The sequence below is a fragment of the Lepus europaeus genome, chromosome 18, assembly GCF_033115175.1.
Source record: "Lepus europaeus isolate LE1 chromosome 18, mLepTim1.pri, whole genome shotgun sequence".
NCBI classification, from domain to species: Eukaryota; Metazoa; Chordata; class Mammalia; order Lagomorpha; family Leporidae; genus Lepus; species Lepus europaeus.
The window spans coordinates 66164432-66188053 of NC_084844.1; the positions used below are offsets into that span (position 1 = coordinate 66164432).

At 50.2% G+C, this 23622-nt stretch overlaps 2 pseudogenes; one reads left to right on the forward strand and one right to left on the reverse strand.

Annotated features, from left to right (window-relative positions):
- Positions 1 to 408: 408 nt before the first annotated feature.
- LOC133746926 (GDNF family receptor alpha-2-like) lies at positions 409 to 4474 on the reverse strand (annotated as a pseudogene).
- An 83-nt stretch (positions 4475 to 4557) lies between these two features.
- LOC133746927 (adenomatous polyposis coli protein 2-like) lies at positions 4558 to 12265 on the forward strand (annotated as a pseudogene).
- Positions 12266 to 23622: the final 11357 nt, after the last annotated feature.

Below are 23622 nucleotides of genomic sequence, written 5' to 3' on the forward strand. Positions count from 1 at the left end.
GAATATGGGACGAAAAGTCTTGGAAACAGGATTAGGTAAGGGACAGCCTCAGCCTGCTGCATCTCATGTCGGGCCAGGGCCACTGGCCCCGACACCCTGCCTCAGCCTGCAGCAGGCACAGTCACACGTCCCCTTGGCAGTAGGGGTCTTGGTCTCTTGCTTCAAAGGGGTCCAGAAAAGAAAACTCCAGCCTAGTACAGAGGCTGGCCCCCTGCTTGTCTGTCCGGCTTAGAAAAACTTCTCCAGAGAAGAAACCTGGGAGGAGACAGGCTCAGAGACAAGGTGGGAGAAGACTCACTTTTGTCTTGTTTTGTTTGCAAGGTGTGTGTGGTTGTCTCGTGTGTGTCTGTGTGTGTGTCTGCTGTGTCAGGTGGGAGTTCTTGTTGTGTCAGTTCCCCAGGGTGGGGTCTACAAGGCCCAGGTGAGCATGAGGAGGGGGAGTGCAGCCAAGGCAGCTGACGGCCTGGCTCGGCTGAGGCCTGAGTTGGGTTTGATCACCTTGCTGCTTCCTGAGATGATGTCTGTCGTCAGCTCTGTGAAGCACAGGCTCAACTCTGGAGCTGTTGTCCTTCAGCCCCTGCTCCTGGACAGAAGGGCAGGTGGTCATGGCACTTGTGCCCAGGCCAGTGCTGTCACCCAGGTCATCTGGCAGACAAGGTGTCTTCTCCACCCGAGGGGCCTACGTGGCCAGGAACAAGGGGCCCTTTGGGGACACGCTCACATCTGTGCGGTTGCCAAAGGCCTGGATGGTGTTCCAGAGGTGCGGGTTCTCGGTGAAGTCCCTCAGGAACCTCTCACACTCCTCCTCTATGTTCCCCTGCTGCGACAGCTGCACCACGCTGGTGGGGCTGGGGTCCACGCAGTAGGGTGTCATGTCTTAGCCGACCATGCCTGTGTAGGAGCCCAGACACGCTTGGTCACTGTCCCCTGGGCAGCAGGTGAGTGTGCGGTAGGAGGCTTGACAGTTGCCATGGAAGTCGGCCAGCCTGGACCGGCACAGGTGGTCGGTGCGGCTCAGGGCACGCAGATCCAGGCAGGTGGCGCTCCTTGTCCTCGTAGGAGCAGCTGGGAAGGATGGTCTGGCGGCGGCACTCACGCACACCTGGTCTCGGCAGGAGCGGAGGAGCATGCAGTAGGTATACTCGCTGGGCACTCCGTCGAAGACCTGGTGCAGGGCCTTGTGGCACTGGCGACAGCTGCAGTGCTCTGTATGTGAGCTCCCGGTTGAGGATGGAGATAAGGAGCGCAGCTTCTTGCAGTTGCCATTGAGGTCGCAGGCCTTGGTCACGTGCAGGCACTGGTTGCTCTTGGCGCTGACCGCCGGGTCTGCCCCTGTCCCTGAGAAGATGGAGGCAAGCCTGAAAACATCGGAGAGGCGGGAGGTGACCGGCTCGCAGGGAGAGGCCTCCTAAAACTCCTCCCCCTCGGTCAGCCCCGGGTGGAGGCTCCAGTAGATCTGCAGGCACTGCAGCTCCTTCATGGTCCACTTGCAGAGGCCATCACACAGCGGGCTCTCCTGCAGCACCTCCGGGGCCGCCTGGAACTCCTTGTGGGCCAGCCCGGGGTTGCGGTCGCGGTCCACCAGGCACCGCCACAGCGTGCGGTAGCCAGAGCTGCAGCTGGATTCCGCCCCGAACAGCTCATTGGCCAGGACACAGTCACGGGGGCGCCAGCCATGGAGCTCAGGCCCTGCAGGGAGGAAGGGCTGGCTGAAGAGCAGAGGGTCTCGGCTAAGCAGAGGCAGAAGGCATTTGCCAAGATCACGTTAAATAAATCCCACAGGTTTTTTTTTTTTTTTTGCTTTCTCCCTAGTCCTGGGCGGGAAACTCACTGGCTCACTGGCTCCCCAGCACCCTGCTGGGACACAAATCCACCCACCGAGCCTCCACAACCTCCTCCTCCTCCTCCACCTCCTCCTCCTACTCCTCCTCCTCCTCCTCCCTGTCCCCACCCGACCCCGCGGAGGGCAGCTGCCTTCATTTTGTTCTATTTTGTTTTAATTTACTGTTATCACTTGTGTGAATCATCAATATCCTAGGGACAGCAAATTACAACAATATGATATCATCAACGAAATGAAAATTTTTGTTAACAATTTTAAGTACCCAGGTTTTAAAATCTTGTCCAGTATAATCATTTTCACATTCCAGGTGGTATATTTTTAAATCTTTCTTTAGTTCTGATAACCCACAAATTATCCTATTGTTATGAACTCAGTGATGTAGTGCTGCTTACAAGTATGCTTCCTTCAAGATTTATTGGATATTTTGCATAATTTCACCTTATGTTTCATTCATTTCTGTTTTCCCTTGAATTTTGATGCAAATGTAGTGAAGTTTTTCACCAAGTGGTCATCATAACTGTTGTCAGTTTCTCAATTCTTCCACCTATAAATTGAGTTTTTACTTACAATAAACAATATATTAACAACTGCAACCCTTTTGTATTTTTAGGTTTATCTTTTAATTTATTTCCAACAGATGTGCACATCATCTATATTCTGTCAGCCACTCCTCCCACTGTGCACCTCAGGACATCTTGCTCAATTTTAATTGTGAGACCACTGACACTCTCTCCTAGCCACTGAATTACACACATTTCTCAGAACCAGCATAGCCTAATGGAACAATGTTCTCATTACTGGCTATATATGTTTTGTTTATTCCTTAGTTCTATATAACAGTGCCTTCCATTATTACATTTTAAAGAGTATCTCTAGGAGCTAGTGTTTTGGCATAGCAAGTTCTGGCTGTTGTGAGCATTTGGGGAGTGAACCAGTAGGTGGAAGCCCTCTCTCTGTATCTACCTGACTCTAACTGTCTTTCAAATAGATAAAAAATAATAAAATAGTAATCTAAAATAAAGCAGAATGGTGTAACAAAATATGGAATTAAAAGAAAGCAATATTATGACAGATAAGTTGAATTACATAACAATCATTTTAAAAGGAAGTGGTCTAAAATCTCAATTAAAAGTCAAATGATTAGACAGTACAGAGAAAATAAGATGAATTATATACTCCCTATCAGATATATACATTAAATGTAAAAACACAAATTCATTTAAAATGGAAAATATTTGCCACACTAACATTTGACAAATCAAAACTGAGGAATATGAGCTTTTGCAAGGTGTAATTAATAACCAAAACTACCATGAGGAATAAAAATGTCATTTCATATTTACAAGCAGTTCAATTAATCAAGACAATGCAATAATCCTAAAATTTTTGCACCCAAAATGCATCTTGTAAAATAAGATAGAGTATTTAAAAAGAAAAAAATTGCAAGAATCATCTGTTATCCCAGTACATTTTATTCAGCAAATAACAGAATGAGTCAGAAGAAAATCTCCAAGAACATACAGGTGAAACCACCACTCTCAAGTATCCATAGAAGATTTACCAAAATAGATGTAGGCCATAAAACAAATATTAATTACAGGATAATATAAAAAAGATAGTATGCAAATTATATTCTATGACCACAAACCAAATCCAAAAGAGCTATCACACTGAAGTGTCAGGAAAACACTGAAGTTCGTAGCAACTCAGTGGGACACATTTCTGTAAAACTGAGTCCAAGACTTAATGAAGACATTAGAAGGCATAAATGCTGAATGAAAATACAACATTAGAGAATCTGTGTAATGTATCTTTAGAGACATTAAAGAAAAAAATAGCAGTAAATGCCTGTAAGGGATTTTCAGTAGTTCATTATAAAAACACACCTTGGGGCTGGGGCTGGCGCTGTGGCATAGCGGGTAAAGCTGCAGCATGCAGTGCCAGCATCCCCTATGGGTGTCGGTTCAAGTCCCTGCTGCTCCACTTCCCATCCATCTCTCTGCTGTGTCCAGGTGCTTGGGCCCTGCACCCATGTGGGAGACTCTGAAGAAGCTCCTGGCTTCTCGATTCTGATCAGCACAGCTCCGGCTGTTGCAGCCAGTTGGGGCATGAACCAGTAGTTAGAAGACTTTCTCTCTCTCTCTCTCTCTCTCTCTCTCTCTCTCTCTCTGCCTCTGCCTTCTCTCTCCACGTAACTCTTTCACATAAGTAAATAAATCTTAACAAAAAGCACATTGAAGAGAGAACTGAATTTTCTCTGAAATTTTTGAAGCCCCCTCATATAAGAATTGCCTCAAATCAATTACCTTGATTTCCACCTAAGGAAACAAGAAAAGGAGCAAATTAAACCCCAAACAACAGGTAGAACACAAAGATGAACGTCTGCTGTGGTCTGATCAGAGCACTAAATGCTGACAGATGATCAAGAGGGATGGGGTTATCACCGGGTGAGGCTGTGAGGTGGCCAGGTGCATTCAGCAACCTCACAAAACAGATCCAGTGTGCATCTTTTCATTTATCCCCTTGAAGATTCTGGGAATGTCCAGACACCAGACACTAGATCTCTGATGCACCCCAACTTGCCAGGCCCATCATTTGTGACCCCCACTTCTGCATCTGCTGTGAGTCCATTTCTGTGGTTTATAAACTACTAGGGCCATAATAGCTCTCCAGAGCAGTCCAAGCAAACTGCAGCATCAACAATAAATTCAAGGATGCAGTCCCAGAAGTGGCGCCCCCAGCGGGGAGAACAAGGTCAGCCCCGCAGGGACTGCAGCCTGGCCCTGGGTGGCTCCAGTGCCTGTGGAAAGGACGCCCCCCTAGTGATCGTGTCTTATGGGGCTTGTGCACTGCAGAGTATAAAACAGAGACAGGAAGTCTGTGGCGCCCTTGAGCCCCTGCATCAATTGTCCTATGGTGAGAGAATGAACTGCTTTTGATGGCCACACAGCATCTCATTGCTACCTGTACAGTGCTCGCTTTGAGGCCTCTGCCCTACGCATTTCTCAGGTCATCCCCTGGCTGCTGAGAATTCACCTCAGACACAGCCAAGGACGTCCCACAGCACTGCACTGTGCAGCGCACAGTCTGTCAGTGAGCAGGGCATTGCCATGAAGATTCTTCACCAGTGCCGCGCAGCCACACAACCCATGCAATCATGCCTGTCTGTCCCCACATTCGCACATGAGCCAGTGCATAGCCAGTTTCACTGTGAGATGCGAAAAAAGTCAATAGAATTTGAAAAATATAGGAAAAAAATCAATGTAACAAAACTCTGTGTGGAAACTAATGAAGATAATTAACATCTACCCTATCTAGTTAGGTTGATCAGAATAAAACAAAAAGACATTATTAACAGAGAAAATTACCAATAAATAAATACTTTAAAAAAAAAGAAAACAGATTTGAGAGGATACAAAGGTTGTACATAGAGAAGATAATTCAGCAACAGTGACAACACAGAAGCAAGCTGAAACAATGGACCAAAATACATGCTGATGGCCAGCACCACGGCTCACTAGAATAATCCTCCACCTGCGGCACCGGCACCCCGGGTTCTAGTCCCGGTCAGGGTGCCGGATTCTGTCCTGGTTGCTCCTCTTCCAGTCCAGCTCTCTACTGTGGCCTGGGAAGGCAGTGGAGGATGGCCCAAGTGCATGGGCCCTGCACCCACATGGGAGTCCAGGAGGAAGCACCTGGCTCCTGGCTTGGGATCAGTGCAGCATGCCAGCAGTAGTGGTCATTTTGGGAGGTGAACCAACGGAAAGAAGACCTTTCACTCTGTCTCTCTCTCTCTAACTCTGCCTGCAAAAAAACAAAAAAACAAAAACACACATACTGAAAATCTAGAGTTAAAACACTCTAAGTGCAAAATATACTTGAACATGTATGTTTATACAGTGTAAATGTGTTTAAGAAAATCACCCCATAACATTCTAAACTTAGACATGTTCCTACAAAATTACTGAACATATAAAGCAAAGGAAAATACTATGGTTATCTAGACAGCTAGGCACTGATGAGGAAAATGAATAGTAACAAAGAGTTTCAAATGATCTGAAACTACAGAAAGAGAAATGTGAAACCATAAAACTCCTCTTACACAGATGTGCCTAATGAGAATCTTCTTAAAACTTCCACTTGAAAAAGGCATTTACGAATTTTATTAATTTTTTCTGTAAGCTAAAAGCCATGTCTTTAACATGGTATCAAGGACACAAAGTTCTTAAGGATTAGGATTAATTTAATTTTTTATTTATTGAGAGAGAGAAAGAGACAGAGAAGAGACAGAGAAGAAGTCAGAGAAAGATTTATCTCCCACCTGCTAGTTGATTACCCAAATGGCCACAATGGCCAGCACTGCTCCAGGTCAAAACCAGAAATGTGCAACTCCACCAAGGTTTCCCACATGGCTGGCAGAAGCCCAACCACATGGACCACCTGCTACCATCCCAGACACACTGCTGGGGAGTTGTACTGGAAACAGAGAATCTAGGATTCAAATGGGCACTTAGATACACAATGCCTGCATGGCATGCAGTGGCTTAAGCCAGTAGAACACAACACCAGCTCCAGATTATTTTAATTTTACATCTGGATCACTCAATGATTTTCTATCTATGAAATTCTACAATAGAAAAATATTTATCTTTCAGATTATCCAGATCCAAACATTCATAGCATATTATTAGAGAGATGGGTGTCATATTTCTTAAAATGTCAGTGCCCTGAAAGGCACCCTAGAAATAATGGTATTTAGGTACAAGGACACATTCTGGTAATTTAGGTGTAATTTTTATTAAACTACTTTCAATTTAAAAGATCCCTATTGCTGAAGCAGGAACCTAGGCTAAATAATTTTAGTTCTTCTGGAAAAAATATGTGGTCTTATTTAATTTTATTTATTTATTTGATAGAGTTAGATAGTAAGGGAGAGAGACAGAAAGAAAAGGTCTTCCTTCCATTGGTTCATCCCCCAAATAGCCATTACGGCTGGAGCTATGCCTATCTGAAGCCAGGAGCCAGGAGCTTCCTCCTGGTCTCCCATAAGTGTGCAGGGGCCCAAGCACTCAGGCCATCATCCACTACCCTCCAGGGCCACAACAGAGAGCTGGACTGGAAGAGGAACAACTGGGACTAGAATCCAGTGCCCATATGGGATGCCAACACCACAGGTGGAGGATGAACCAAGTGAGCCATGGGGCTGGACCCAAAATCTGTTTTTTTAAAATTATATTTAAGGTATGCAAGCTTCATGTATTTCATATATTCAGATTTTGGAACATATTTTAAGTCAATTGATACAGTATGGCTGTTAGTTATTCATGAGGCCATTTTCATGTCTTAAATCCCCAAACACAAGCCATCTCTCATCCGTTCACAACCTTTTCAGTAACTGTTCTCCATAGTTTTCATTTTAAGATAAATGGCAAAAGCAGTAGGATGCATGAATTCTCCTTAAAAATATAAACTATCAATTAGGAAAAGTGGCTTATAAGGCAAAAGCTCTAAACATGATAGGATAATGAATTTGTATTCTGTGAAAACTGTTAATCACAGGATAATGGGAAGTTTTACTAACAGGATGCTTCAAATGTAAATAACCACAAAGTATTGTTTGTAAAGGTTAGATTTGTTTCTGAAGTTCATTTTAAGGAATATAATAATGATTATAATGTACAATATAAAAACTGTTAAGACTTTAAAATAATAATTTCTGAATTAATACAATATAGTTTCCTATTCAATAAAACAAAAACATAGAAAAATTATGGAGGTCCATACAGAAAATGATACAAAGTGATTCCAGTTAAGAATCCACAACATCAAGCATAGGCATTGTGGCACTGTTGGTTAAGCTACAGCCTCCTCTATTGGAGCTGGTTTGGGTGCCTAAAACCTCACTCCTAATCCAGCTCCCTGCTAATATTAATTCAAATGCTTCCAGCAGCAGAGGAGGGCCCAAGTACTTGGGCTCCTGCCACCCCAATGGGAGACTCAGATTGGGTTCCAGCTTCCTGGCTTCAGCCTGGGCCAACCAAAGCCATTGTGGTCATTTGGGACAATAAATCGGAAGTTGGAAGATCTTTCAATCTCTCTCTCTCTCTCTCTCTCTCTCTCACACACACACACACACACACACATGCTTTTCAAATAAAATATATTGGTAACAAAAAAGGAAAAGCAACATCAAAAATTGTGAAAATCATTTGTGACCTTTCAAAAATATTTATTTGTAAGTCAGAGTTAGAATTAGAGTGAGAGAGAGAGAGAGAGAGAGAGAGAGAGAGAGAGAGGGAGAAAGGTCTTCTATGCGATAGTTCACTCCCCAAATGGCTGCAACAGCTGAGTCTGGGCCAGGCTGAAGCCAGGAGCCAGGAGTTTCTTTCAGTTCTCCCACATGGAAGTAGAGGCCCAAGGACTCAGACCATTCTCCCCTACTTTCCCAGGTACATCACCAGGGAGCTGGGTGGGACTTAAATAGTCACCCATGTGGAATGCAGGCACTGCAGATGGTGGCGTAGCCCACTGTATCAAGCACTTCCCCCTATTTATTTTAGAGATGGAGCTGCAGAGAGAGAGAGAGGGAGCAAGAGAGAATTTTACACTCTCTGGTTCACCCCCAAATGGCCGCAGTATCTGGGACGAGACTGGGCCAGCCAGAAGCCAGGAGCTAAGGGTTTCATCATAGTCTTCTATATAAGTGAAGGGTCTCAAGTACTTGTGTCATCCTCTGATGCTTTCCTGCATGCATTAGCATCAGCTGGATTGGATTTGGGGAATGAACCAGTGGATGGAATACTGTCTCTCTGTCTCTCCCTCTCTCTGTAACTTGGCCTCTCATATAAATAAACTAATCCCAATTCATGTTAATTTTTTAAACCACCTGAAAGAACTGGATTCCTCCCAAACTCAGCATGATCTTAATTATAAAATCAGAAAAAGATACAGAGAAAATGAACTGTAGACCAATATCTCTGATGAGCATAGATGCAGAAATCCTCAACAAATTACTATCCAATAGAATCCATCACCACATCAGAAAGATCATTCACCCAGACCAAGTGAGATTTATCCATCATATGCAGGGATTGTTTAACATGCACAAATCAATAAATGTGATACATCATATTAGCAAATTGAAGAATGAAGACCATATGTATGATTATCTCAATAGATGCAGAGAAAGCATTTGATGAAACACAAAATCCTTTCATGATAAAATTTTAAGCAAACTGTATAGAGGGAGCATTTTTCAACACAATCAAGATAATATATGACAAATCAACAGTCACCATGATACATTTGGGTAAAAAGTTGGAAGCATTTTCACTGAGAGTCAGAACCAGACAAGGATGTCCTCTTTCATCACTGCTATTCAATACAATTCTGGAAGTTTTAGCCAGAGCCATTAGACAAAAAGAAAGAAAAGATGTAAAACTGGGAAAGGAGGACATCAAGTGATCTTGTTTGTAGATTATATGATCTGATACATAGGGGAACCAAAAGAATCCACTAAGAGATTATTGGAATTCATAAGAGAAATTTGCAAAGTTACAGAATATAAAATCAACACACAAATTTCAAAAGCTTTTATATACAAACAATGGCATAGCTGAGAAAGAATTTGTAAGATCAGTTTCATTCACCATAGCTACCTCGCGGGCCCACCAGCCAGGTCAAGGCCAGGGGCGCCGGCCTGAGCCGGGAGCAGGTCCAGGTCATAGGCAGGAGCCGGGCTGGAGCTGCCTCTTGGCCGGCCCCCAAGTGCCCACTCGGACCAGGGACGGGGGTAAAGGGGGAGGCAGTCCCTGTGCCTTACTACGCCCACCGCGGAGGCCGAGACTGCTTCTACCACTATGACCAGGCGCCCTCCTCGGCCGGGCGGCCCCCGTGGCGACCATCTGCCATCCCGCGGACCCTAAGCGGGGCGGGAAGGAGGCCCAGACCGCAGCCAAGGTAGCCGTTCATGCCCAGCCACCCCACCCCACCCCCCGGCCCAGCCCCTGCTGATCGCCGATGAGACCCCACTTTGCTCGGAGGGACACCCTCGAGTCCGACTCGCTCAGCGAGCCCGAGCCCTGTGAGCAGCCGGCCAGCCACCTGGGATGCCCGGAGCCCACGGTTGCCCAGGCCCCGCGCCGAGGAGGCCGGTGCGACAGCTCCCCCAGCCGCGCTCCGAGGAGGAGCTCCTGAGCCGCTGCATCGGCTCAGCCATGCCCAGAGGCCGGGCCCCGGCCCCTGGCCCCCCGCGCCGCAAGGCCCGGGCTGCCGAGCAGGACGAGCGGTCGCCAGAGGCGCCCCGGGACTGCGGCGAGGAGGCGGCCGGCTCAGACCAGGCCTCCGACCTGGACAGCGTCGAGTGGCGCGCCATCCAGGAGGGCGCCAACTCCATTGTCACGGGGTTGCACCAGGCGGCCGCGGCGGCGCCCCGCGAGGCCTCCTCCGAGTCCCACTCGCTCCTGTCCCTGGGGTCTGCTCTGTCCATGGACCCCTCCCTGCAGTTATCCAAGCGCAGGAGCAGGCGCCAGCCCGGGGCCGGGGCCGGGGCCGGGGAGGGCAGTGCCCGGCCGCCGCCGGAGAACCGGAGCCTGGCCTCAGCCAAGATCGGCGCGAGCCCCCGCGCCCCTGGCGGCCCCGAGAAGCCGCGCGCGGCTCACAAGGTAGCGGCGGGGGTGCCGGCCGTTGTCCGGGGGCGGACAGTGATTTACGTGCACAGCCCGGACACCCGGCCCCAGCCCAAAGCTGCCCCTGGCCCCCGGGCCACACCGAGGAAGGCAGGGGAGATCCCCAGCCCGGCATAGCCAGCAGCCGCAGACAAGGAGCCAGCGCCCGTGCAGCAGCGCTCTCGAAGCCTGCACCAGCCAGGCAAGGTCTCGGAGCTGGCGGCGCTGAGCCACCCCTCCCCCAGGAGCGCCACCCCTCTGCTCATCTGGCCCAGAGGCCTTCTTCAAGTTCCTCCCAGACCTCGCCCGCCTTTCAGCTTCTGCCCAGCAAGTCGCCCCACTCCACCCCAGCTGCAGGGTCTCTGCCTGGCCCGGCAGCCCCCCCCGGCGTGCCCAAGACGCTGGCGCGGGCCCTGCTGGCCAAGCAGCAGAAGACCCAGAAGTCCCCCGTCCAGATCCCGTTCAAGCAGAGGCCCGCCAGGCGCGGGGCGCCGCCACTGGCCAGACCCGCCCCAGAGCCTAGCCCCAGAGGCCACGAGAGGGCGACGGGGGCGCGTGGGGGCCGACTGGGCCTAGTGCCTGTGGCCTCCGCCCGCTCCAGCGGGCTTCCGCTCGGGCTTCCGACGCCAACTGACCATCATCAAGGAGTCGCCCGGCTTGCTGCGTCGCCGATGCACGGAGCTGTCCTCCACTGCCAGCTCCGCCGCCCCCGCCTCCATCTCCCAGGGCGCGTCGCCCGCCGCGGCCAGCCCGGGCTCCCCGCCATCTTCCTCTGCTCTTCGCGTTGCGACGAGCTGAGGGCGGCCGACCCGGCCAGGGTCCGGTCCCGGCCCCGGCCCGCGCGCACCCCGGCGCACCAGCTCGGAGAGCCCATCGCGCCTGCCCCCGCGCGTGCCCCACGCGCGGCCGGTGGCGGTCAAGCGCTACTCCTCCCCACCCCACATCAGCTTGGTCCGCAGGCCCTAAGGCGCGGCCCCAGGAGCCCCCCCAGCGCAGGAACTCAGCGCCGCGGGAGCGACGGTGGGGCGCGGCCACTGCCCAGGGTGGTCGCGCCAGGCACTAGGTGGCGGCGCATCTGGGACCAGGACGTCGCACACATCCTGCGCAGCACCCTGCCCGCCTCGGCTTTGTTGCTCTGGGGCACCTCGCCAGAGGAGGGCCCCGCCGGCCCCCCGCCGCAGAAGACCAGCGATGCCATGGTGCAGACAGAAGAGGTGGCCCAGCCCAAGACCAACGCCAGCGCGAGCCTGGAGTGCAGCGAGCAACCCCCCGCCCCAACCGGCGCCCTGGCCACCCTCCTGGGCAGCGAAGTGGATGGGCCGGTCCCAGCCAAGGGCCCTGCCCCGCGCCTTTCGCCCACGAGGGCTTGGGTATCGCCGTGGGGGGTTTCCCTGCCAGCCTGCACGGCTCCCCGAGCCATGCAGTGCGTGTCCCACCCTTCAACTACGTGCCCAGCCCCCATGGCGGCGGCCATGGCCACCACGGACTCGCTGTGGATAAGGCCCTGGCCCCTGCCCCGGCCGGCCTCCATGCCCTGGTCAGCCTGGCGGATGCTGTGCAGATGGGCCTAGCAGGCCAGCTCACCCCCAAGCCTCGCCTCGCTGTGGAGAAGGCCCTGGCCTCTGCCCGGGCCAGCCCCCATGCCCTGGTCAGCCTGGCGGATGCTGTGCAGATGGGCCTAGCAGGCCAGTTCACCGAAACCTCACCTCGCCAAGGCCTCATCTCAGAAGGGAATGGGGTGCAAGTGCCCCCTTGAGGCGACCTCGGGGGAGCCACTGCTGGAACCCCAGGGCTCACCGGGCCGAGAGGAGGGAGAAGGCTCTGGAGGTGGGCTGAGGCTGTCACCACTGAGCACAGGAGCATGTAATTACTGCTCCTACTAACTCCTTAATGAGAGCTTGTCAGTTGGTTTCCACTCCCAGCCTCAGCTGGCGGAGCAGGAGTGTGGGCTGCAGCCCAGACAGCGCCCCAGGGGGCCTGAGGGAAAGGTGGCCAGGGAGGTGAGGGGGCTGCCAAGCTACACTGGACCCCCACTCACCCTGTGGGGGAGGCTGGAAGCCAGCAGGTGTGAGAGGGATGGGTTCCTCTGGGGATGCTGTGGTCGGGCTAACCCTGCTCCCCTGGGACGCCACTGCCCGGCCAAGGCATGGTGGGCAAGGCAGGTGTGGGGTGGGGCACCTGGCTCTGTGCCTCCCTCCCAGCTTCCTCTGCACGGACCACGTGGATAGCACCAGGACCATGGGACTCCAGGGCCATCACAGCCTGGGGACTGGAGCCTCATCACACCCCAGGAGCCTGAATGCAGCAGGAGAGGGGGCTGCGCGGCCCTGCCCACCTCCACAGAGGAGCATGCTGCAGAAAGAACCAGCAACCTCTTTCCGCAGAGTCCAGCTGGGGGCAGGGAACCTGCGGGTGGCCACCCAGCAGGGCTACCCCACACCCCATCCCCAGGGAGGGGGCTCCACATGCTGTGTCCTGTCCTCCACACCCTTGGGCCTCAGCCAGACAGCCGCAGGCAGCAGCCTAAGCAGGCGCACCCTTCAGGCCTCACCGTGCCCCACAGGACACAGCCCAGGAGGAGCAGGGGTGGCCCCCAAGCTCCGGGGTGCACCCCAGGTGCCACACGCTTCATTCTAGTCCATGGATGCCAAGCAGGGGACCTGGGGATGACCAGCAGTAGGGGTGAGGCAGTGTCCGAGGCCTCCGCACAACCAGACTGCTGGGTGTCCCCAGGCCTGGGGCTGCTCAGAGACCGCTGAGTGACCTTTGGACAATGGAGCTGAGGCGGGGCTGCAGGCCCTGTCCTGGGGACTGGGTCTTGCCCGGCCCCTGACCCTTGGACACCAGTGCCACCCCCGGCCATTCCCAGGGCCACTGAGGATCGGCGACCACTTGGCAGCCTTCCCTCCACCCACCCGCCTGTTCCCCACACCCTGCAGCATCCATCCCATGTGTACTTTGCGCGCCACCTGCCAGCACCCCATGTAAAGCCGCCAGCTGGTGGAAGGACCACACCCCCTGACCCATGTTGCACAACTGTCCAGTCACGTCTGCTGCATGAGCAGGGGCGGGGGTGGGCCTCACATGCCAGCCATGAGCAGGGAGGCCAGGGGTCCCCACTGGCCCAGGAAGACTGTCCCACTGGGGCGTCTCTGTCCAGCTCTGTCCTTGGCTGTGACCCAGGCTCTATCAGACCAAACAGTGCCCAGTGGGCTGGGAGGGTCTCTGCCCCAGCTGAGCGGTTGTGGCTGGGGTACTGAGGCTCAGGCAGCAGAAGAGAAACTCCTGTGGCCCTGGGGCTCGGCCCTGCCCCCTGGGATGCAGGGAGCCAGGGGCCGGCGGGGCCTCTGTCCCAGGGAGGGCGTCCAGGGCCTGGCCAGTGGCTGCTATGCTGTCTGCTGCATCAGCCTCTCCTGCAGCGATGAAGGGGCAGCTCCTGCCCAGGAGTGGCAGCATGAGGCCCGCAGGGCCCTGCCAGGGCAGCCGGCTCCCAATCTTAGCCAGGGAGTGGTGTACCAGGCAAGGGAGCACAGAGTAGCCCTGTGAGATGGGCAGAGTCTGCTGGGGGGAGGTGGTCCCAGGCACCCACACAGGGTCCAGCCAGGGCCTGGGATGGGGAAGGGCCCAGGTCAATCAGAGGAGGCAGCGGCGAGGTGCAGGGCAGCACCGAGCGTGTTGGTGGCCTTGTAGGCCCAGCTCTGCTGGTACAGCCACTCCCGCTGGGCCTTGGGGTCCTCATTCTTCCTGGGGTCTCCTGGGGGTCTGGGACAGCATGAAGGAGCATCAGTCGGAAGGGAGCCCCCAAGACCAGAGCCACCCAGCAGGAGGGAGCCCAGCCTGGGGACACGGGCACCTACAGACCTCACCCCTGTGGCCTGGGTGCTCCATAGTCACTCTCAGGGGCCCACGTGTGACCTGGCACCTCACATGCCAGCCGGTACATACCAGTCTCAATAATGGGGTCCCTGCCACCCACACAAAGCTCTGGGTTCCCAGGTCTCCACTGTACCCATCTCGCACATTGTTCTAGAAATGCTCTCCTTGGCAATGATGGAAACAGGGCCCACACTGGGACCGCCAGCCGCTGCCTTCCCTGGCCACCAGCAGGGAGCCGGGTCAGACATCATGTGGCCCAGATCGCAGGCAGCGGCTTCCCCCACCATGCCACAGCCCCGGCCCCTCTCAGAGCCCCGTCTCGGAGGAGGGCCAGGGACAAGGGTGACCCCGAGAGATGGACAGGGCCTGCTGGGGGGTGAGCCAGTCCTGGGCACCCACACAGCCCAGCTGGCACCCAGGCTTGGGAAAAGAGGCCCAGGTCAGCCTGAGGTGGTGGAATGCAATTTGGTTTTTGCCAAATGGGCTGTGGCACTTCCTAGGCAGATGCACCTGAAGGACTTGTGAAAATTGTGAGTCTAACCTGCTGAAAAACAAGGAAGTTTCAAGAAAGGTCAGTTAGAAAGTTTCAAGAAAGGTCAGTTTCTGGGAAACTGCAACTTAGCAGATAACAGGGAATACCAGTTTGGAAACCCCCCCCCCTTGTGTAATGGTTAAGATAAGTAAAACTGATGTGTACTAAGATAAGTGAAATTGCTGTGTGCTAAGATAAACAAAAATCCCCTTCCCCTTTGTATTCACTTGCTTAAGATAATTTTGTGGTTTTTGCCTTTAAATACTGCCTGTAACCCTCGTCCAGCACCTCACTCTCACAGGAGGTCCGTTTTGCGCAAAATGTAAATAAACCGCCTCTTGTGTTTGCATCGCCGGTGTCCGGAGTCTGAATTTCTGGGTCCCCAGGGTGCTACCTAAGGACCCCGCCAGCTTTGGGTCCTTCATTTGGAGGTTCCACCGAGATCGGCCCCAGAACTTCTGCGCTCCAGGACCCATCGGAGGATCGGTGAGCCAGGCGCCTATTTCCTGTTGTGTGTGTGTGTGTGTGTGTATTTGTCTCCGGGAGAGCCTGGCCAGACGGCCGCTCCCATCTGTTACTCTGGAAGCTCGAGTGTTTTGGTAAAAGTGACTGGTGAGGTGGCAGATGTGCCTTCTGGCAAGAGCCCTCTTCAAGTTCCTCCCAGACCTCACCTGAGAGTCTGAATTTCTGGGTCCCCAGGGTGCTACCCAAGGACCCCGCCAGCTTTGGGTCCTTCACACCCTGAGTGAGACTACATTGGGGGTTGTGAGGGAGTGTGGCCGTGACCCTCAGAGGCAGCAATGGGATGGCAGTGTGCTGACACATGCGGTCCATGACCTACCCCCACACACACGTGGTCTACCACCCCCCGCCATGGTCCACCACCCCCCAACACCCGGTCCAGGACCCCACACACACACAGTCACGAACCACACACATATGTGACCCACGACCCCACACAAACACAGACATGGTCCACAATCTCCCCCTCCCTGGCCATGGCCGGGAACCTGGCCTCAAATCCTGGCCAGATGCCTGCTCACTATAGGTGACTTGTGACAGACAAAAGGCAGCCAGCAACTGAAAAGCAGCTCAGCCCAGGCTCCGCCAGGCACCCTGTCCCACAGAACCTCTGGCTGATGGCAGTGGCCTGCAGCAACGCAGAGCAGCCCCGGGTCACACAGAGCCCAGCACAGAATGTGGTAGTACAGCTGGGGTTGTTTAATTCATCTGACAGGAGGGGAGGGAGAGAGAGAGAGAGAGAGAGAGAGAGAGAGAGAGAGAGAGAGAGAGAGAGAGAGAACAGGGAGGGAGGGAAGGAGGGGAGGAGGGAAGGAGGGAAAGAGAGAGAGGAATAGAGAGAGGGAGAGATCCTCTATCTGTGGTTGACTCCCCAAATGGCCACATCAGCTGGGGCTGGGCAAGGCCAAAGCCAGGTGCTCCCTCCAGGACCCACGTGGGTGCAGGGCCCCAGTATAATTTAATTCTAAAAAGTAGGCTCCCGGGGCTGGCGCTGTGGCATAGCAGTAAAACTGCTGCCTGAGACTCTGAAATCCCATAGGGGCGCCAGTTTGAGTCCCGGCTGCTGCACTTCTGATCCGGCTCTTTGCTGTGCCCTGGGAGAGCAGTGGAGGATCCCCAAGTGCTTGGGCCCCTGCACCCATGTGGGAGACCTGGATGGAGCTCTTGGCTCCTGGTCAGCCGAGCTCTGGCCACTGCAGCCATTTGGGGAGCAAACCGGTGGACAGATCTCCCTCTGTCCCTAATGTCTTTTTCAAAAAAGAAAGAAAGAGAAAGAACAGTAGATTCCCATAGAATCCTCAGGGCTCGGCCCAAGGTGGCGCTCTGGGTCCTTCTGGGCCCAGGGCTCAGCACAGTTGAGTACCTCGCGGAGACCACAGAGTCCACCCTGATCCTGCATGTGGAACCCTGTCCTTGCACACCCCACTTAGCTCTGCCCCAGGCCGGGCTGGGGACCCCTGCTACCCCCACCACGGCCCCTGTAACAAGGCACGCTCCACCTCCGTTAATGGCGCCAACGCCTTCCTCTGCCCCAGGCCCACACAGCACAGGACGCAAGGTCCTGCACCAGCTGCCATTCCTGGGGCTTTGGGGCAGCCCGCTGCCCTGCCCCAGCCTGAGCTCCCCACCTTCCAGGGCCAGCACGGTGAAGACAAGGTCTGGGGCCGGCACCACGTGCAGTCCTCCAGGATCTGCTCCACCGTGGGCGGCGTCGGGGGTCGTGGGCAGCACCAGGCGCTTTTAGGCCTTGGAGCCCATGCCTGCAGGTGGCAGACAAGGCCGCCACAAGACGCGTCCCAGTCGCCGTCACTGCCTGGCGAGGCCATGCGCACCTGGGGAGCCCGCCCTGCCCTGACCGTAAGGGGTCGCAGGGAGCCAGGCTGTGACTGCACCCCGGCCTCCGGGTCCCAGCGAATGACAAACAGCCAGCCCATGACTCACCAGGACCGCAAAGTATTATTATAATAAATGAAATGATATAGGGAAACATAAAAGGTCAATTACAAGCAAGAGATAATAAAAAAATACAAGAGTTGTCAAGGTTCCCAAAATAGCCATCCAAATAGGTGAAAAATGTAAAAAGACAATCACGTGACTGTTTAGATTACATGTGGAAAACATTTAATAAAACTCAGCATCTAATGAAAAAAACCTTACTATCAGTGAAAACAAACAGAAAGTAACTTCTTCAATCTGATCAAGATTAAAAGAAACCTACAAAAACCAACACAACTAATACAGAATCATTGAAAGCTTTTCCCTGGAGGTAAGCCTACACCCAGATGCCACCACTGTTTCTTTTCAACTTTCTATTGTAAGGGTAATCAGGGAAATAAAAAGGCAAAATATGTGTAAAGTTCAATTTATAAGGAATGAAATTATGTATATATATATATATATACACACACAAAGAATTATATAGGATGACACATAAGTACCTAGATAATTCATAAAATCTAATAATAAATACAACTGATACATAAATTTAACAATATTACTGGAAATATCAATGCATAAAATCCACTGATTACTAAGTACCAGCAAGAAACAAACAGAAAATAATATTAAAGGGCAAGAGGCAGACTAGAAAACAAATATCTAGGAGAGATGAAAAAAAGAATTGAATTTGTAATATCTGTAAACATTCTTAATATTAATAACCCCACAGAGAAATGAGTCAGCAATATGAAGGAAACGAAAAAGACCAAAGCCAATAAACAGCCAATTCTCTCTAACTGACCTAAGCAGGTTACTGCAGCCTCCAGGTGGGATTCTCCCAGGAAGACCTGTAGGGAGGCAGGAGGGTCCAAGCAGGTGGCAGGATCCCACTGGTGAGAGAGTGCAGCCCTAGAGGAGGCCATTGGCCCCTGAACCCCGGCCTCCCCTCTCTCCCTATCTGGAGTGGCCTGGAGTTTCACGTCCCTGCTGTAAAGATGCTGATTTGCTATGACTTCTGGGTCCTGCATGCTGACGGCTATGTGAGCTGTCCAATCAGGCACGGTGACGTCACTGCCACATAATCACACTGGATTGTGACACCATAGAGTTCCAAATTCCTGGAGGAGAGAGGCCCAAGGAGGGGCCTCTGCTGCTGGGAGACTCTGGAGCTAGTGCAGCATCTGCTGTTCTCTGACCTTGCCCACCACAACACAGCCCATCTCTGATGCCTGGGAATGGTGAGTGCATGGGGTCAGGTGTCCAGAGTGGGGGAAGGGGAAGCTGGTGGTACCTGATCGCAGGACGCTGGCTCCCAGAGGGCATCTCTGGAACCTTGGGCCCCATCTTACTGTCAACACAGCACTTCCCTGGGTTCCTTGTGGTCTAGTGGGTGGGTCCTGGACTGGTGCCCAGGACCCAGGCACCCTGCCCCTTCCCTGTTAGCAGAGAAGTCTCAGCCCCAGAGCCATCTGTGGAAAGCTGAGTGGCAACAGCCCCACATCTCCCCGATTGTGCAGTGGGGTCAGGGTGCTCATTAGGGAAAAGCAGTGCTGTGTGTATGGGATTCATGCACATGAGGAGTTGTCGTCTATGGGGCCCCCAGTTCTCCTTTCTTCCCATGCAGGAAACAGGGTCTCAGTTCCAGGACATGGTCTTTCTGTGTAGCTTTCTAGGAAATACCCCATTAGTTTTAGTATGTGGAATTATTAACTGGAAAGAGTGTAGGATGCCTAATTTCTAAAATTTACAAGGAGGTTGAAACTTTAAATTTATTAAACAGTTTTTATGTGAGACTGTCAAGAAAACTTGAGAAAAGTTCTGCTTTATTATACATAATCCTTTTTTTAAGAGATCATATAAATAGATGTTTTTGCACTGATATTTGGTAAAAAATGAAAGATTTCCCAGGAAACTTCTTGTAAAGGAATTAAGACACATATTAGTTTCTCATTTAATGTCTTGATTTTTAAATATTTTTTATAGCCATTCACTATATTCCCACTAAACTAGGGTCTTTTTGCATTTTACTTGTTGAACTTTTTTTTGGTGAAGTATTAAGACTTTTTTTTTTTTTACTGTAAAGTGTATTTAAAATGTTATCTCAAAAATTAAAGAAAAAATACAAGGAAGAAGAGTGGGAGAGAGAGAAGAAGGATATATCATTATGCTTTTAGAATTGTGTATACAAATAATATTGCATCTGTTTAAAAAACTACTGATTTGGCTGGTGCCACAGCTCACTAGGCTAATCCTCTGCCTACGGTGCTGGCACCCCAGGTTCTAGTCTTGGTTGGGGCACCGGATTCTGTCCCAGTTGCTCCTCTTCTGATCCAGCTCTCTGCTGTGGCCTGGGAGTGCAGTGGAGCATGGCCCAAGTGCTTGGGCCTGCACGCACATGGGAGACCAGGAGGAAGCACCTGGCTTCTGGCTTCAGATCAGCATAGCGCACCGGCTGTAGCAGCCATTTGAAGGGTGAACCAACGGAAGGAAGACCTTTCCCTCTCTCTCTCTCTCTCTCTCTCTCTCTCACTGTCTAACTCTGCCTGTCAAAAAAAAAAAACTACCTATGTGACAAATATTTAAATATGCAATTTGACAAATATTTAAAACAAAATGAGACATTGTAGATACTTTCATTTTGATTATCATTCTTATCTAGGAGATTGGAAAACAATCCTATCTTCTCATGTAAAAATATTCTAATATATTAGAGTGGATAGAGTTCTTGGCTCCTGGCTTCAACATGGCCCAGTGCTGGCCATTGTGGCCATTTGGAGAGTGGATCATCAGATGGAAGAGCTCTCTCTCCCTCACTGTCTCTATAACTGCCTTTAAAGTGTATAAATATGTTGAAGATTTTCCTTAACTTCATTCTAAAAATGTGTCTCTGTTTACATGTATGCATTATATGTGCATCACAGAACATTTGGAAAACTTCATATAGGCCATGGGAAGAGATCAAATCTCCTTCTATATTCAGTCACTTAACATTTACACACAGATACATGCATATACACGTACACTTTTACAAACAAAACCATGACCAAAATAGACATGCTACTTTGTCGTCTATTTTTCTTACTCAACAGTGTGTAATTTTCCCTTCATGTTGTTAACTACTCTTTTTAAAGGCTGTAATTTTAATTGGCTGAAAATATTAACCTCTCCTTTTGACATCTTAAGTTTTAATAATTTTCTATGATAAATAATTATAGTACACTCTTCATATAACTCATTATTCATATGTCTGATTTTTAAGATTAGACTGCTTTGTGTACATTGAATTACTAAGCTTGAGGCTAATTATATATAAATGAATGGAGGGCCCAGCACTATGGCATAACAGGTAACGTTGCCACCTGCAGTGCCGGCATCCCATGTGGGTGCTGGTTCAAGACCTGGCTGTTCCACTTCTGATCCAGTTCCCTGCTGTGGCCTGGGAAAGCATTAGAAGATCAGCCAAGTCCTTGGGCCCCTGCACCCTTCTAGGAGACCTGGAAGAAGCCCCAACTATTGTGGCTCATTGGGGAGTGAACCAGTGGGTGCAAGACACCTTTCTCTCCCTCTCCCTCCCTCTCCCTCTCTCTCTTTCTCTCTTTGCCTCTGCCTCTCTGTATTTCTTTGAAATAAATAAAAAAATCTTAAAAAATTTAAATGAATGGAACAAATTTAATGTATTTCACATATATGGTTTTAAGAGAATAATGATGCTTCCCACTCTACCCTCTCTCTCTCCCTCCCTCCTCCTTCCTTTATTTTCCTCTTAATTTTTACAATGACATACTTTTAATTTACTTTATACACAAGCTTAACCCTCCACTAAATAAAGAATTCAACCAGTAACAAGCTGTAATTCAGTAAAAAACAAACAAAAAAGTCAAACAAACAACAAAAAACCCCACTGTTCCTCAAGAGTATAGACCAGGGCTAAAAAAGTCAAATGTAAAAATATCAATTTTGATCATGTGCACTACATTTATGTATATTATCCATAACAAATCAGAGAAACATATGCTATTTATTTTTATGGGGCTGGCTTATTTCAGTAACCATAATAGTCTCCAGTTGCGTCTAGTTTCTTGCAATAAAAGAAGGACTTCATTTTTTAATGACTGAGTAGCAGTCCATTGTGTGTGTGTGTGTGTGTGCATCTCACAATTTCATTAATTAGTTATCAGTTGATGGACTCCTGGCTTCAGATTGGCCCACCTCTGGCCATTGTGGCCATTTGGTGAGTAAATCAGCAGATGGTTCTAACTAACTAACTCACTCTCTCCCCCCACTAATGCTGCCTTTCAAATAAGTCTTTTTTTTAAATAGAAGAACTATCCTGTGGTCTCCATCGATGACCCCTTTAACCAGAATGACTGGGCCACTGAGCCCTCATTTCTTTTAGAGGTTAACATCTGGATCATGGAGGATGACCTCATGGTCACAACCCCTTGAGGACTGCCCAGGCTGTGGAGAAGAAGGCCTGCAGCGGTACTGCTGCTGAAGGACAGCTAGACTGGTCCAGTAACTGACCCACCCAAGCCTGTAAATTGGCTCAGTTTAATGGCTGGGGGGTGACTCTGAGCCACACTCTGGGAAAATGCAGCACACATTCATCGCTGACCATCAAGACTGGTGACTCCTGCCCTTGGAGCATATGGCCAAACACAAAAAACTCATGAAGATTGAGGCAAAGCTACTGCCTACAGTGCTGGCATCCCATATGGGCACCGGTTTGATTCCCAGCTGCTCCATTCCAATCCAGCTCTCTGCTGTGGCCTGGGAAAGCAGAAGGTGGTCCAAGTCCTTGGGCCCCCTGCACCCATGTGGGAAGACCTGGAGGAAGCTCCTGGCTTTGGATTGGTGCAGCTCTGGCAATGAACCAGCACATGGAAGACCACCCCCCTCCCTCCTCTCCTCTCTCTGGGTGTAACTGTTACTTTTGAATAAATCTTGAAAAAAAGTTCCATTAACCTGAAGGCCATGTGAGAAACAGGAGACCCTGGGACTCCACTGGACACACCCTGGAGTCCATCTTCCTAAAATAAGCATTGGTGCTAAGCAAATTATATAAATAAATAAATTCTATCAAAATTTGCTTTCTGTATTCCTTTCCATGCTGAAAAACTTCAAAATTAAATGACAGGATACAAGAAATTGTTGAGAATTAAAGAGTTATATTAGTATAAGTTTGGTATAAATGAGAATACAGTACAGGCTTTCAATATATAGGAAGGGGCCAGCACTATGGCATGGCAGGTAAAGCTGCCAACTGCAGTGCTGGCATCCCATATGGGTGCCAGGTCAAGTCCCAGCTGCTCCACAACCAATCCAGGTCTCTACTATGGCCTGGAAAAAGCTGTAGAAAATGACCCAGGTGCTTGGAGCCCTGCACCTACATGGGAGACTTAGAGAAGCTCTTGGCTTCAGATCAGTGCAGTTCTGGCCATTGTGGCCATCTGGGGAGTGAACCAGTGGATTGGAAGACTTCTCTCTCTATAACTCTACCTCTCAAGCAAGTAAAGCTTTTAAAAATTACATAGGGAAAAATACATTTTCAGAATAATGGTTCCCAAGAAAAACACTTGTGAAAAAGGTTTCTTTTTTCCAAACATGGAAACATCATGACATAATTTACAAAAGGACCATGACTTATTTTTAGAAAATCAATCAGAATGGAAGGTGAAATATATCAACTGATTTTCTAAAATTTTGAAATGAATCTTGAAATAGAATTAAAATTATGATAGCTCAATGCTCTTTCACTGACTTTAAGGAGAGAAACAATCTATGAATCCTATGACAAACTTTCTCAATGGAAATATGCAGAGAAAATATCTGAAGACTCAAAATGATTGCACTGGGAGTCATAACTATTGCTTATAAATGGAATTTTATCAAAGTACAGAATTTAAAGGGAGGGCACACGTCCAAGGTCCAACACAGAAGAGAGGTGGGGAGCTATAGGAAATTCAGCAGGCTAAGGTCTATAGTGGCCTTATGCAATGAATATTTATAAGGGGGAAAGGAGACTGCAAAAGTCACTTTAAAGATGTTTATAAGCAAAAGTCTTTATCCTATATCATGTAAAATGAAGAAATGAAAAATTGGCAAGTTTTCAGGAAACCTGATCTTGAGTTAAGGGAGATTAGTGATTTTTTTTCCCAGAGAAAATGAAATGTTCAGGAAATTCTGAAAAACTCTTCAAAAAAAAGAGATTTATTCATTTATTTGAAAGGCAGAGTTAGAGGGGA